Source organism: Manis pentadactyla, unplaced genomic scaffold (assembly GCF_030020395.1).
Source record: "Manis pentadactyla isolate mManPen7 unplaced genomic scaffold, mManPen7.hap1 scaffold_641, whole genome shotgun sequence".
In the NCBI taxonomy this organism is placed as follows: Eukaryota; Metazoa; Chordata; class Mammalia; order Pholidota; family Manidae; genus Manis; species Manis pentadactyla.
Window position 1 is genome coordinate 1 of NW_026645030.1, and position 15,000 is coordinate 15,000.

Here is a 15,000-nt window from a genome sequence, read left to right on the forward strand (position 1 = left end):
CCCTCACCCTACTCTGTCTAAGCCCACGGGTCCCTGTCTCATTCCCCCCTCTACAGATAGAGACCCTAGCTGCTGCTAGGGAAAGGGGGGCGACGACGACCGCTCTGGCTGCTTCATGCTGAGAAGGGGTGCACTAAAGGGCGCAGTCAGGTCTCCATCAGCGGTCAGTTGAGGAGGCCCTCGGAAGACGGGCACTTCTATTCCGGGTTCCATTTCTATGACTATTTGCAGTTTTATGGCCTCTAGGCAAGGTAGAACCAATGGCGTTATGAGGTTAAATAGCAACATCTGCAGTTGGATCTTCCATTCCGGAAGGACCAACGTGATGAGATGAAGAATGCGTGGTGGAATATGGGAACCGGAAAGAGCGAAACTTTAATAGAAATGATGGGGGGAGAAGAACAACAACTAACACATCTGGAGAATCGTAGCCAGATATTTTCTGGGGAAACTAGAATTCTGAATTCAGTTTATGTCCCCATGACTAGTACTAGGATGTAGTACAGATAAAGGCCGCGTGATTGAAACGATACTACTCTCCCCTAGAAAATAACTAATCTTTGGCTCGATTATTTGCATAAACGCATCCAGAAGAGCAATCGATTACGTAGGCTTTTTTAAATGGGCTTTGCTGGCACTTTTCACAAGGAATTTCAGATGGAACTTTCAAAGGCCCCGTGAGGCCAGATAGCCAAGCCAGACTCGCCATCGGGTTTTGCCTGCAGTACCTGTAGATTTGGGTGAATTCCTCCCTTCTCCAGGTCCCCGAGACATCCTGAGGTTCCCGTACCTGCCAGGAGGTGACCTTCCTCAGTCACCTTGTCAGGCTGCTGGGAACCCTATAAGCAAGGTACCAGGCCTGTTCTTCCAAGGGGCTTTGTTGGCTTTTGTCAGGTCTACCTTAGTTCCTTAAAGCTGTCCGTTCCTATCTGAGTTTACACACGTGCCTCTCAGGTATCCCATTCCAGTCAAAGCCTTGCGAATATCACCAGTGTTTTTAATGGGTCCTCTTACAGGGAAAGCAGATTCCTATTGAACTCATGCAAATAAACAGACTGCCAGGAAGTATCAAAATAGCCACGGAGAGTTTTTAAATTCTGGAGGGATCAGGTAGAAAGATAAAGTTTCAGTTCTGCTTATACAGGCAGTCATTTACTAAACTGTTGGCAGCTTATGGGCAACACTCGAAACAAAAAGCCACAAAATCATCTTCCTTAGTTTACGTAGTCGTCCTAGGTAACTAATACCTGTTCTGCTGAAATCTAGCTCTTGACTAGCTTAGGAGTAATAAAACAGTGACTAGAAATGACAAAAGACTGACAAATGACAACGGTTAAAGATCTGATGAGAGAGCTTACCCTAAGACAGTGGACATGAGGAAATTTGGATTATTTTTGTGACACAGAACATTCAGTCACAAAGTTTAGCATCATTCCCTTTGGCAGTGCTCTCCAGGTAAATAAATAAACAAATAAATAAATGTGTGCGTGCGTGCGTGCGTGCGTGCGTGTGTGTGTGTGTGTGTGTGTGTGTGTGTGTGTGTCAGTCAGATAAATAGGCCAAATTAGCCAAATATTTTCCCCGACGAGGAGAAAAAATTCCTCTGACAGGTTCCAGGGGCCCTCGGGAAAATATCAGAGTTAAGTAGAGGTATAAGCACCTTTTTGAACTTGATTCTGGGACGCCGTCAGAAGGAAGTTTCTTCGGCACTTGCCTCAATAAGATGATACGTTGCCAAGAAGCAATACTTATCCACTTAACCAGCATGACCACAAAATACCTCAAAGGCAAATACAGAAGGTTCCACAGTCGTGAGCAACGTTTAGCTTTTAGTCCTTTTACTGGGGGGATCTCATTTTCTTCAATACTCAGACGACTCCTTGAGACTTGAAGCATGAGAAACTGCTTTGATAAAACAATTAGAAAACCTTTTGCAATCTTTCAACACGAAGAGCAGCAGACTAACCGTTTGAGAAAACATTGTCTTTTTCGCCGAAAACAAAATTCGAATTTTGCCGTGTCCTTGATATCGAGACTCATTTGCTTTTATTTCACAGAGCATGACCATATCCGTTTTTCCACAAGCTTTCCACAACTTTCCTTACACATCCGTGTTCTCCCTCTTTAAAGAAACAGCTGTACTTTAGAACAAAGTTACTTCCTTTTATCCAAAGACCCGTTTTTTGTTCTTTTTTTAGCATGCACAAATGTTTTCCTCATGACTTCAAATACTTTTAGTTAAAATTCAAAATCGTTAGGAACTTGCAATTTTCAGTGAACACTGAGAAGTAGGCTATTGTAAGCCGTCACACTAGCATTCTTTAGATGGACAAATTTATGAGCACCTTGACTAATTTCTGGAATCGTGTGCTTTAAGGCACAGTCTCACTAAGCACAGAATATGTCTGAACTGAGCAAAACTTTAAGATTTTAGGTGACGACAAAAATTCTCAGGCTCTCGGTGGGATTACACACTGCAACACACAATTAGTATTGAGCTGTTCGCTTGCTACACACTTAGCCGACTCATTCTTCACTATGCCAAACCTTGACTGAATGTGAGACAGAGTCAAGCCTCTAATCATTTTATTCTGGGAAGATTTAGCAGATAACATCCACCTAAATGACTGCAGGTGAACGTAGGCAGCTGAAAATCCCAAGGACACGTCCCTTTCGGTTCCACTTAAATTAGCATTCACGCTTCACATCTTTTATTGGAATTTTCTGGAAGTTTTAGAACGTCCAATTTTCACAAGCGCTTGTCTGTAAATCCATTTTATTAGTACCATCCGGAGGTAGAAATAGATTTCTCATTGACCCACTTAGACACACACACCAACATACAGATTGAGATGTAATGTACTACAGCTAGCAATACTTTTCATGAGAGAACATATACACAGACAGACAGATAAACCGACACAAAGATTTGAGTTACTAATATATCCAATTGCCTTGCTTCCTTTTAGCTCATTTGACCCAAAGTGTCTCAGTTCTCAAGAATACACTCTGAAGGTGAGCAGTTGACATAACTGGGTAAAGGTTTCGACGGCCCCAGACTAACAGGGCTGAATGAAGGCTCTGAAATGATAGGGACTGTGTGTGTCCAGGGGGCTGGAAATAAAATGCAAGTACCATTCTAGCACCAGTCACTGAAAGCCAGGCCGTGCTGCGGAAGACAGATTTCTTCCGTTTTGGGGAGTCTAGTTTAAAAACAAAAGAGAACCTCCAAAATTTTGAAGATAATGAGCTCAATAAGTAGACTAGGTTTTCACCAAAAAGATTTAGAGAACGAGTCCCCTATTGTAGTAGTTCACAGGACTTTTGACTATTTTCTTTCCTTGCATTAAAATAGATTTGGCTGCATCACCTTATCAGACTGTCTACTTCTCTTGGGGGCCAAGCCTCTCCGTTCGAGAGTTTGTATTGAGGTCAGGCTTGTGGGCAGAAGAGAAGACACTTCTTCCTTTTCAGGCTCTGGGGACCGACATCCCTCCCAGTTCTTTAGAAAGGCAAGCCAGAGGCGTGTGTGTCTGGCTTTAACTTGAAGAGGAAGCTCCCACCTGGGAGAGAGAAAGACAGCCGTGCGACACACCCGGTCGGTCGGTCGGTCCGGTCGGTCGGTCGGTCCGTCGGTCGGTCGGTCGGTCGGTCGGCCTTTTCTCTGTGGGAGGGCGTCCCCTCGCTTCGCCCTGGAGCCTGGAAAGATTTAGCAGATACCATCCACTTCAATGCCTGCCGGTAAACTTAGGCAGCTGATTGTAGCAAGGACACGTCCATTTCGGTTCCACTTAAATCAGCCTTCGTGCTTAACATAACATCTTTTATTAGAATTTTCTGGAAGTTTTAGAACGATTGGTCATCACCTCCTCTGCCAGGCCCACTGGACTTGAGCACTCCTTACCAGCGTGGCCTGCACCTTGCCTCGATTCCCCTCTTGCCTTCCCACTGAGCAAGAGTCGCCTCGGAGCTCTGGATCTCGTGGGACCTTACCAGTGTGCTCCTCCTTTACGCCTTTTGGGAGTTTGGCTAGTTTTTGTGTACCCGCCCAGAAGTGGCACTCTTAGAGGATGCCAGGTAGTCAACAGTTCCCCTAGTTCCGTTGGATGCCTCGCTGGAAACTGGTTCACCCAGAGCCAGAGAAATGAAAGTCCAGGAGACTGAAAGTAGACCCGAGTGTTCCTATCCTATCCCAGTCTGGAACTCTGGGCTGCTGCTGCTGCTGCTGCTGCTGCTGCTGCTGCTGCTGCTGCTGCAAGTCCCGTGTGTCCCGTCCACGGTGACAGCACAGCACGTCAACCTCACGCATGAAAGTAGATGACTCTCCCGATGAGAGGTGGAAGCTGATTTTCCTCACCAGAAATGGTTTACAGAGTCAACGTGCTAACGTGTAAGAGGCAGAGGCAGGCACCAAGAGAAAGAGACAAACAGTTCCTTCCGTCACTTGCAGTTTTTTTTCACTAGATCGTAAACTCCATAGGAAGGAGAACCATTTCCTTAGCTCTAATGCCTGGTCCAGACTAGCGACTGAAAACATATTTGGAGTGAACTGAACTCTGCATTGACTTTTTTTTTTCCTTTGGTGTTGTCGTTTAGGTCCTTGGAACGCGGCAACCATTTTCGTGGCATTTCAGCAAGATGTCTCCACGGGATTACCAGAACTCCAATTTTGACTCTGATGTAAAATGTACATGTAGGTGCATTAAACTATCCGGGTGCCAGTGAGTCTACTGCAAACTCTTCCTCTCTGATTCTGATGCTTGATCCTTTAAGAGGCAGTTTTCGCACGGCTGCCCAAACGGCCTACATACGTGAGGGCTCGATGTGGACAAGCTTACTGAGAGTTCATAGGAAATCTTTCCTTGTGAACATTTTACTGACCCGGGTATTCGTCTCGTTGATTTACACTGCACATACCAGACAGGTAGGGTCTTTAAAAGTCCATATTTCTGCTTTGCTTTTCACGTTGAAAGAGTCCCAGTATTTTGGCCAAAGTATATACTTCAGGGAGTCCTTTTTTGTTTTTGTTTTTTGTGCCCACCCACCAGCCACCCCGTACACTGTATTGACATCCGTGAAAAGTGTATCTCACATGTGTGTGGGGGTGGTGGGGGTGGGGGTGGGGGCGGGGGTTCAAAGTGCACATCCAAATATTGGAAGTCTGATACACTGCACTGTGTTCTGGAATAAGATGTAATATGCTCGCACCAGGATCACACAGACGGTATGCATCTGTAATAACTTCTCTGGAACCTATTCTATAGATTAAGATTCTTCTATTCAAACAAATACAAATATCAGATACGCTTCAGAGGAGTTGATGATGCTAACGGTCTAAGATTCAGAAATGAGAGGAGGCAAAATTACTACCTCTGAAACTTGGAGAAACGAGGCACATAAATATCCGTCATGTAGCTGATAGGTATCCAGGATAGCCACACAAGATCGACGTCAAACCTCCATGGGGGTGGGGGGGAAACGCTTTTGAAAGGTGAAAATAACCCGCGACTCAATGGCACAGCACACAGGCTGCTGTCCATTTATGCAGACACTTCCTGTCAGGAAGGATGGATCCAAGATCTGTCCATGAAAACCAAAGCAAAGGAAAGACTCGTGGATACCAGAGCAGACAAGAAGCACACACAGCAGAGGTCGAAACATGCGTTCATGCTAGAATCCAAACTTCTGATTGCGTGCCGTGTCACTGACGGAGGGCTCGCTGGAAATCCAGACGATGGTGCAAGAATCCGGGAAGGGTGATTCACAGGCGAGCATCCCGGAATGGTCCTTTTCCCCCTGACGAGCTACTTCCTCTCACCAGTCACCCGAGAACTGTACACGGAAACAACCTTGAGATACCGTGGCACTGCCATTCGATGGGCGGACGTATGTGAAAATCTAACCGAACCCCGATGCTTACCACGTTGCTGAGTTTGGAGCCGTGGGCTCTCTCGTCTCTGCTGGCGGCAGGGAGACTTCTGCGATCACCTCGGAGAGTGGTCCGCAACACCTAGTTTATTTGGAGATGCCAATGCACTCACCCATCCTGTGGGCATCGTAGGCGACGGTCATTCTCGCCATGCCAACTCTCCTCACGGAGACGTGTCCAGAAAGTTCACTGCAGTACTGCTGTTTTAACTGTGGAACCCTGGAACCAGTGCCCATTAGCAAATGGACCGTGCAAGAGGTTTGTTTGTCATCTTTGGTTGCCGACACGAATGAGTACAAGGTACGTGTATTACTTTGGCTTCCCCTCAGGAACCATGATGAGTTAAGAAATGGCCAAGCGATGTGCCCTGTGAGAAGGTTTCGTCGTTTCAGAACATGCCAAGCAAGACTGCTGTGACACATATACTAAAAGCCTAAGAACACACACGGGAAGGGTGAACACCCCAATCTGGCTCATGTTTACCTCCGCAGAAACAGGAGGCAAATGGGCTCAAGTGATGCACGGGAGGCCTCCATCGCCTCTGCCACGTGTTACTTCTTCCTGAAAACATATTCCATATGAGAAAAGTGGGTTTATGAAAGCTGAGTGGTGGTCGTTCTCCACACATTTTTGATATGCTTGCTACTTAACAACAGAAACCAAAATTTTATAGATTAAGGGGGAAAAAAAAAACAGGAAGTGATGTCTCGGCAAGCTAAGAATCCTTCTAAGTGTCACAAAAGCCACTGGCAATAATAAATACAGGAAACATCTCTGTATGCAGGAAAAGTGGGACGTATGCTTTATGCTTTCAGTCAAAGAAGGTATGAGACACAGAAATGCATTTTCACTGGGGGGGGGAGGGGAGGAGGAAGGGGGTTGGAGGGAGAGGGAGGGGCTGGTGGCAGAAAGGAAAGAGGGAAGGAAGAGAGGAATTGAGAGAGGAAAAGAAATGGTGTCCTAAAAGTGTGAGAGGCTGGTTCCTGAAAAAAGGAAATCTTTGGACGAAAGCTGAACATAAAGAAGAAAGTTGCAGAAGGGCTGTGAAAAGGAACCTTGGGAAAAGAATCGATGTGTGTGATCAGGCCAGCTACGATCTAAATGAGTTTCTTTAAGATGATTTTTAATAGCAGAAGTAAGCTGGCACAAGAATAAAATCTAGTTTTCTCTGTGTCAGGAAGACAAAGTGTCCTGGGACTATTGGTCTGCTCTTCCTATGTGAGAGACTGTGAAAGGGCTGGTGTGTGTGTGTGTGTGTGTGTGTGTGTGTGTGTGTGTGTGTGTGTGTGTGTTGTGTGTGTGTGTGTGTTGTGTGTGTTGTGTGTGTGTTGTGTGTGTTGTGTGTGTTGTGTGTGATGTGTGTGCATTGCCTTTAAAGGCATCGACTTTTCAAACGATTTTCCTGTGCTGGGTGTTGCCTTCATTGGGTCTTTCATTCGTTAAGAAAATGGAGTGTGGTGTGCTTCCTAGTAAAAGAGCTGAGTTTTGCCAGCAACCGGGTCCCCTCCCGTATTTTGCCTGTGAAGACTTTCATTGTCCCTCTGGGCACACAGACAGCCAAGCATCTTTTTTCACAGTGTAGGAATGAATTAGCATGAGAATGGCCATCTTAAGGGCCAAAGAGCCGTTTTCTGAGTGCAGGACTCAGGAAAGGAGGAACTGGGTAAGGCTTGATAAACAGGTGTTGAAGAACAAGTTAATCATGGACACCGGGTTGCGGGCGGTTGCGACTCTGGTCAGCTTATCTTGCTGAACCACCCTAACATTTGAGGAGTGGTCTTATCTTGCTTTTGCTTAACCCCCAGGATGTAGCACAAGCCAAAATTTATGGAAAGTTACTGTGAGTCAGTGCTTTTCGAAAATGCCATAGAAACCCCTGGCTTTGAGTGCTCTGGGTCCTTGTGGAAACCCGCTGCGTCGGGCAGACACTTGGACCCCAGCTAGCTGGAAATAAACCTCGCTGTGTGACTTGCATTATCTTCTGTCTATTTGAAGAGGTGGTGGTCGACTCCGGACCCTAACCACAGTTATCCTAGTCTACGGAGTGTGTAAGTAAGTGCGAGTGAGAAAGAGAGGGAGAGGGAGCTGGAGAGGAGAGGGGGAGGGAGGGAGAGGAGAGGAGAGGAGAGGAGAGGAGAGGAGAGGAGAGGAGAGGAGAGGAGAGGGCGAGGGGGAGGCGGAGGGAGGGAAGAAACCAGAAACCTGTGTTGATACTTCAGACAAACTTACTCCAGTCCAATTCTAAGTGGCTAAACTGGTTTTGATTGTGTGAAGTTTCCACGGGAAACACTGTCCGACAAGATAGGCCTACAAAGCTTTCTGTGTGCTCTGTTTGTAGGTAGGGGTCCATCACTGCTTTGGAAATGATGTGGAACTCCTAGAAATCGGGAACGTTCTAGTCTCATCGGATCCCTGACGATGATGATTCTGTTACCCCACGATACGGCTGTCATCCAAACGGAGGCTCCCGTGGAAGGAACGAAACCTGGGCTTTGGGGACATGCCCTAGCTGACTGGCCCACCAAGGTGGCAGCAGCCACCGAATCCATAAAGCTGGTGGCCCAGGTGGATCCAGTGCATGCCTCTCTCCTACCAGCACACCAAACCCGATCCGAACCCCCTGGCTGTCAGACGCTCGACATCCTGATGTCTCTGCGACACAGAAGCAGCCTGGTCCCGACTCAGAGAGACATGAAGACGGGCTCCTTGGTGGGTGGGTGGGTGGGTGGGTGGTTGCAGACATCCACAGTCGGTCAGGGCCGTGGGAAACCCAATCCAACCCGGACAGTTTGTGTGCTGCCCAAAGAGACGGCTCAGCTCACCCCCACCCACAGAAGTTCTTTCCAACCTCACACGTTGACATATGTCCAAGTACTTCCTGTGATGCCCCGTGGAGCCAGAGCCCAGGGAGTCGACGCCTGGATCCGTGTTAACTAACCTTTAAACCCCCCACCCCCACCCCCCAAAATAAAATATAAAATAAAATGAAATGAAATATTACAAAGTGGGGGTGGGGGTGGGGGTGGGGTCAGGGGGAAGGCTAATCCACCTAGTGACCCGTCCGTCCGGCACTCCCGATCTGCCATCTCCGATTCCGCATGACTAGGAAGGGAAGCAGCCGCCGCTGCCATCGCAGAGCGGACCGCTTCCACCTAAGGGTCCGGACCAGGCCTGTGTGTCCTGAGAGATTCACAACCACCCTCCTTCGTATCCCTTAGATTTCCTCTCCTGTCGTCATCCTTCTGAGCACTGCACATGAGGCGTGGGGTCCCGGAAATCTCAAGCCCAGGCACCCTCCTGAAATGCCTAAAACGGTTGGGTTTCATCGGGCTGTCGCTCTTATACCAATAAGGGCCCTGAGGGATCCAACCCCGACTTAGGGGAGACGGCAGAATGACGGTCGGGGTCACGGGGCTCGTGGATGAAAACCGTCTTACCGACGGTCTGTGTTGCTCTACCGTCACGGGTGCTTGGTGTTATTTCCTGGAACCTTCGTACCCGTTGTTCCTCGCCATGATGTCAGCCTGGGAACGAAACCACAGACAGCACAATGCTTGCCTGCTGGACAGAGCGAATGAGCCATCTAGGCCTTTCCCTGAAAAAGATGCTCTTCCTTAAGGAAAGGAAATTGAGGATCCCTGATGAGGACAGTTGACGGATAGATAGTATAGTTCATCCTCTTCTCTCTCTCCCTCTCTCCCCCTCTCCCTCTCCCTCTGTCTCTGTCTCTCTCTGGCTCTCCCTCCCCGCTCCCCTCAGCCCCCACCCCCTTCCTCTTCCCCTCTTCCTTCCTTCCGTCTTGTCTTGTTGCTGCCCTGGACTTGTCACGGGCCGGGAAAATCTCATCTCATCCGAAGTCATGTTTCAATCGCCCTCCTCCGAGGGGCATGACCTCCTTGGGAATGAGCTTTCCTAGCAACAGGGGACGGACGATGCCCTGACCATAAAAGGGCCTAGGTAAAATAGAAACATAAAACACACGTTACAGCTCTACAAAAGATCGTGACGAAAAGGGGGAGTGGGGGGCTGGTTAGGAAGGGGTGAGACAGCCAGCCCAAATCAAGCCACAGGACAGAGGGCTGCGGAACGGGGGCCGGGGGGACAGGGAGAGGATGCCGCTGGCCACCGGCTAGGCCGGCCAGGGGCCAGGTCGCTCAGTGGCCAGCTCCACATTTCTGACATGCAGTCGTTGCGGCCACTGTCCAGACGGACCCCAGAACCACTGCACCCCCCGCCCACACACCTTGTGTGGGACCAGCGTCTGGCCATCCCCCACGAGTCGTCTACCAGCCTTGTCTATGGACGGACTGACCAACCAACCACCCGTTCCCGGGCTCGCCCCGCTGGAGCCAGCCATCGTCCCAGGGGAAGGGAAACGACTTTTTTTTTTTTTTTTTTTTTTCCCCCCTGGAGGCGGGTGTCCCCGGCCCCGCACCCTCCTAACCACGCCCCGTTTCTTGAGGCGGGTGGACATAGCGTTCCCGTGAACCGGGCCTGCCTGCTGGCGAAGCAGACCATTCTCGTCCCCATCCCAGGCCTCAAGTCCAGTCCTCCTCCCGGCTGGCTAGCATCTGTCAGGGCTCAAGAAGCCTTTCCGTCTCCGAGATCCGTCCTCTCGGTCGCTCTCCTGAGAGTTCTGAGGACTTGTCAGCGAGGAGGGGAGTTTGGCTTTGCTCATCCCCACCAAGGGTACCCTAGAACATCAACTGTTCTGTTCGAAAACACACTTGGGCCAAGGTCCCTGGCCAGCAGATCCCCTCGGCTTGAGGAAGTGATCTCTGAATCAGGCAAGCACGCCACCTAGTGACGAGAGAGAGAAGAGAGACGACAGAATGGGAGGGTTTTTCTCAAGGCAGGGCAAGGAAGGAAGGAAGGAAGGAAGGAAGGAAGGAAGTCTTCCAAAGAAAACGGTTGTTATTTTTATTATGATTTTGGATGGGGTCACCTCCACGTGGGGACGAAAGTCTCCTCCTCCATCTCCCAGGTGGGTGGTTCCACCTTCTTGTGGGTGGGGAGGCATCCATGACCTATGTCTCTGACCGACCCAGGCTCAACCAGAAAATTCCTGACTGTCTGTCTCCCTGGCTAGAGTCGGGGCTGGGGTGGGCTGGGGGAGTGGGAGCGACCATGACGTGAGGCATGAAGCCGCGCTGCTGGGGTGAGTCCGCCTAGCCAAAGCGACCCCGCTGTCGGGCATGTGTTTTTCTTGCCCTTGCCCGCAGGTCCCAGAACGAACGGATCGAGCGGCCAGGGGCGGCAGGGCGGGGCCGCCGCCGCCACCGCCGCCCCCCAGCCTCAGTCCCCGGGCAGGCTGACGGTCACATCCGGGTCCCGCCCCCACCCCCACCCCCACCCGTTCCCCTCTGCCCTCTTCTCATTCAGAGGAAGGGGAAGGCGGGAGGTCACCGAACAGCCCTCCCTGTGTCGTCCACAAGCATCTCATCCCCTTGACCCCGCTCCGTCTGAGATACCAACTCGGCTTTTCCCCTGTGCAATTTCCCCGGGGACCAGGAGTTTAGTTCACCCCCCCCCCTCGGCACGAAACCCCCAGCTTTCGGTTCCCACCGAGTCAGCCGGGCTCACTCGGGAGTGGGGGAGGGGAGGGTCAGGGACGATCGACTTCAGCGGGCTTCCTTCAATCGCTCCTTTCAAATGCAGAAACTTCCCCCCGGTCCAATTCAATGGGAGCATTTGACTTCCCCCTCGGGGCTTCTCTCCATTGAATGTCTCTCTTCAACTCCCCCACCCACAGGCTGCAGCATGCAAATGGCGGGGGGTGGGGGTGGGGGATGGGGGATAAGGGCGGGATCTCTTGAGATACGCCCCTGAAAGCGGAGACCGAACTCAGCCTCCCTTTCGTAACCCAGGCAACCCCGTGAACCCTTTGAGAATCCTGGGCGTGGAGGCTGACGCCATACAAGATGTCTTCCCTGGAAGGGTCGGGGTGGGGCTGTGGGGGTGCTGAGGGCGGTTGGTGTGTGTGTGTGTGTGACCATCCGAGTCAAAGGGGTTGGGGAAGGGAGGGGCCGGACGCGCTTTGCAGATCTCGTCGCCGGTTCGCATTCCTAGGCCGTACCCAGGCTCAGAGGGAGTGATCAGGGCCGAGGGAGGCCTGGCAGGGGGTGGCTCCTCCACCCTGGCTTGTGGGCCCAGAGATCACACTCACTCCTAAAGCAACGCTGTTCTAGGACCGGGTTTTCATCGTCCATCATCTTCCAGATCGATGGGGCTCCCGGCCCCCACCGCCACCGCTCCCCGCGGGAAGTCCTTGGTGTCATCCCACACGTTCACGGTGTTGTTTGGGCAGCCACATCTGGGGAGGTCTCTCTCCCTGTGCAGTAGGTGAAACTGTCAGGGGGAAGCGTTGTGTATTGCGCTCGGTTTTGGTCCCTCCCCGCCGCCAACAAGAATCGAAGGGCAGAGACACAGTCATGAAGCACAGTACAAGTTTTATTGATAGTTACCTAAAGAGTGAAGAAGTGTGGACGGCCTCAGGGAGGAGAGGCAACCTGAAAGGTTTATTATGTTTTATTGAAAGAGAGCAAGTTGGAGAAAGGGGTGGCTGAGGGAGCCATGCCATTCAAGCTGTGTAGCAAAACTCAGGCTGGAAGAAGACCCCCACGAAGCAGGGGCCTTTGCAGCCGGCTCCCCCTATTACCCACCTTGATTTCGCTTTTTTTTTATTATACTCTTGGCCTTGCTTTGACCTGCCTTTTCGCTAAGGGTTAACTAACCTCTGCCGAGCAGTGTGGAAAGGATGAGAACATAAGTTTCCCAGGAGCTTTTCAGGACAGTGCTCCTGAAGAACGGAACACGCCGGGGCCCAATGGCGATCTCAGCATAAAGTACCGAAACCTACCGTCAGTCAAACATTGACCACCCCATTTCCACTGAGAATACCCCCCTTTTATTGTTACCATGCTAGTGAAACTAGTGATGGAGAGTTTTATAGAAATAGAGTTACGAGAGAATATTGACTTGAATAACCCTGTCTGACACTTCATCAATCTTCTCATCTTTTCTTCCTTCCCTCTGCTACTTCTATTAGCTTTTTTTCTTTCTTCCTTCCTTCCTTCCTTCCTTCCTTCCTTCCTTCCTTCCTCCCTCCCTCCCTCCCTCCCTCCCTCCCTCCTTCCTTCCTTCCTTCCTCCCTCCCTCCCTCCCTCCCTCATGACAGCCCTTGACTAGCATTTGTGCCTTACACGTGAAATCAACAAATCCCATAATTTTTCAAGAAGTAAAGATACTGCAAGACAAGTGCTGGGCCTGGAAGCCACAGGGCATACATCTGCCAAGAAGGAAAAAGCTAACCTTTTCCAAGAATATGGCTTCTCTCTCACTTACCAGCTTTACATCTCCCTGTATGGCCCCGGAAGATGGCTGGCTAGCCAGAGACGGGTAAGATTCGTCAAGGGAGGAACAACCTAAGACAGGCACGGTCGTAGGCAGGGGGGCCGGCAGGCAAGAAAATGGGGACCAACAGAGGGGAGGCTTAGAACCTCCCCCCTCCCCCCACCCCCCAGGGTTGAGAGAAACCTTCTGCAACCTTGGATGTTTTGCTGCCCTCGTCTGGTTTGGATTAAGACCTAGTCTATAGGCACAAACCTGATCATCGACACTTGCTCTCTTACCGCACTCAATCATGCCTTCCTTCTATCTATCTCTTGCATTTACCTACTACGTCAATATTTTATTAGAATTACATATCAAGTATAAAAAAAAAAAAGAATAATCGTACATCATACTTGACTTGATTGTTTATAGTTAACACACAGAAATAGTTTCTATGATATGAATGCCCTTGCATCGTTCACCATGTAAGAACTTGTTTAGTCCCTTCGGTAGTGGAGTCATGGCGACCTGTGTCTTATGTCAGGGAGATGTCGGTATCCACACAGAGGAAGGGGAAATGTAGTTTGCTGCTTACTGTGCCCTACAGAGGGGTGTATAATGAAGATATGAGTTTATGATTTTAGATTGATTATAAATTTATTAAAACTTGTAAGAATATTTTTGTGGGAAAGAAAGAATCCTAGCTCACTGTGGCAGTAGGTGACCTGAATTTCACCCTAAGCTGATAGACTCCGTAGTCGCTGCTACATACTGCAAGCTCCTACGGTGGTCCCATGCACTTAGAAACCGCGTCGCATAGAAACGTAAAACACAACAGAGTCCACGTTGCTAGGAAAAGTTTCTGTCAAGGAACAGAAAAATGATCACCTGTCTAACACTTGACCAACCATGACTAGATCAGAAAGAAGAAGAAGAAGAAGAAGAAGAAAAACTTGCTCATACCTATCAATCAATTGTCTATACCAATTAATCCACAGAAAAAAAAATATTCATATCCTTGTGCAAAATGGTATAAATAAAGCTGTCATCGGCACTTTGTCGGGAGATCACCTCCATCTGACTCTGTGTCCTGTCTCTCTGTGCACCGACTCCGTCTCATCCTTTTGGGCTTCACAACCCCCGCCCACCCCACCCCACCCACCCCCACTGGAGCTGGACTTTGGAAGGGCAGGTGAAGAGAGAGAGAGAGAGAGAGAGAGAGAGAGAGAGAGAGAGAGAGAGGCAGTGACTTGGGGAGACAGACTAACTGAGAGTGACTGAGTGACCGACTGAGAGTGACTGAGTCTCACTGGTGACTGAGAGTGACAGGCAGACTGACTGACGGAGTGGTGAGTGAGACCGACTCGAGGGACAAACTGCCTGAAACTGAGTGACTGACTGACCTGAAAGAAAAAAAAAAAAAAAAAAAGGACCTACCTGTCACTCGGTCTCGGTCGCCGTAGCTGGCGTGGGCGGTGACATGTAGAGCAGCGAACAGGAGGGAGGGTGTTCACTCCGGGGAGGTTTGATTCCCGTCCACAGCCGAAACGGTCCTGAGGTTCGCAGCGTCGTCCCTGCCCATGACGTCATCGCGGAGCGACTCACGTCCGTCCCACTCACAGCACATGCGTCGCGCCGCACGCGCGCCCGCTCAGCCCGCTGGTCGACCCGGCCTTGTGAGCAGAGACTTGAGTGACTGACCTGAAAGAAAAAATAATAATAATAAAAATGGATCTACC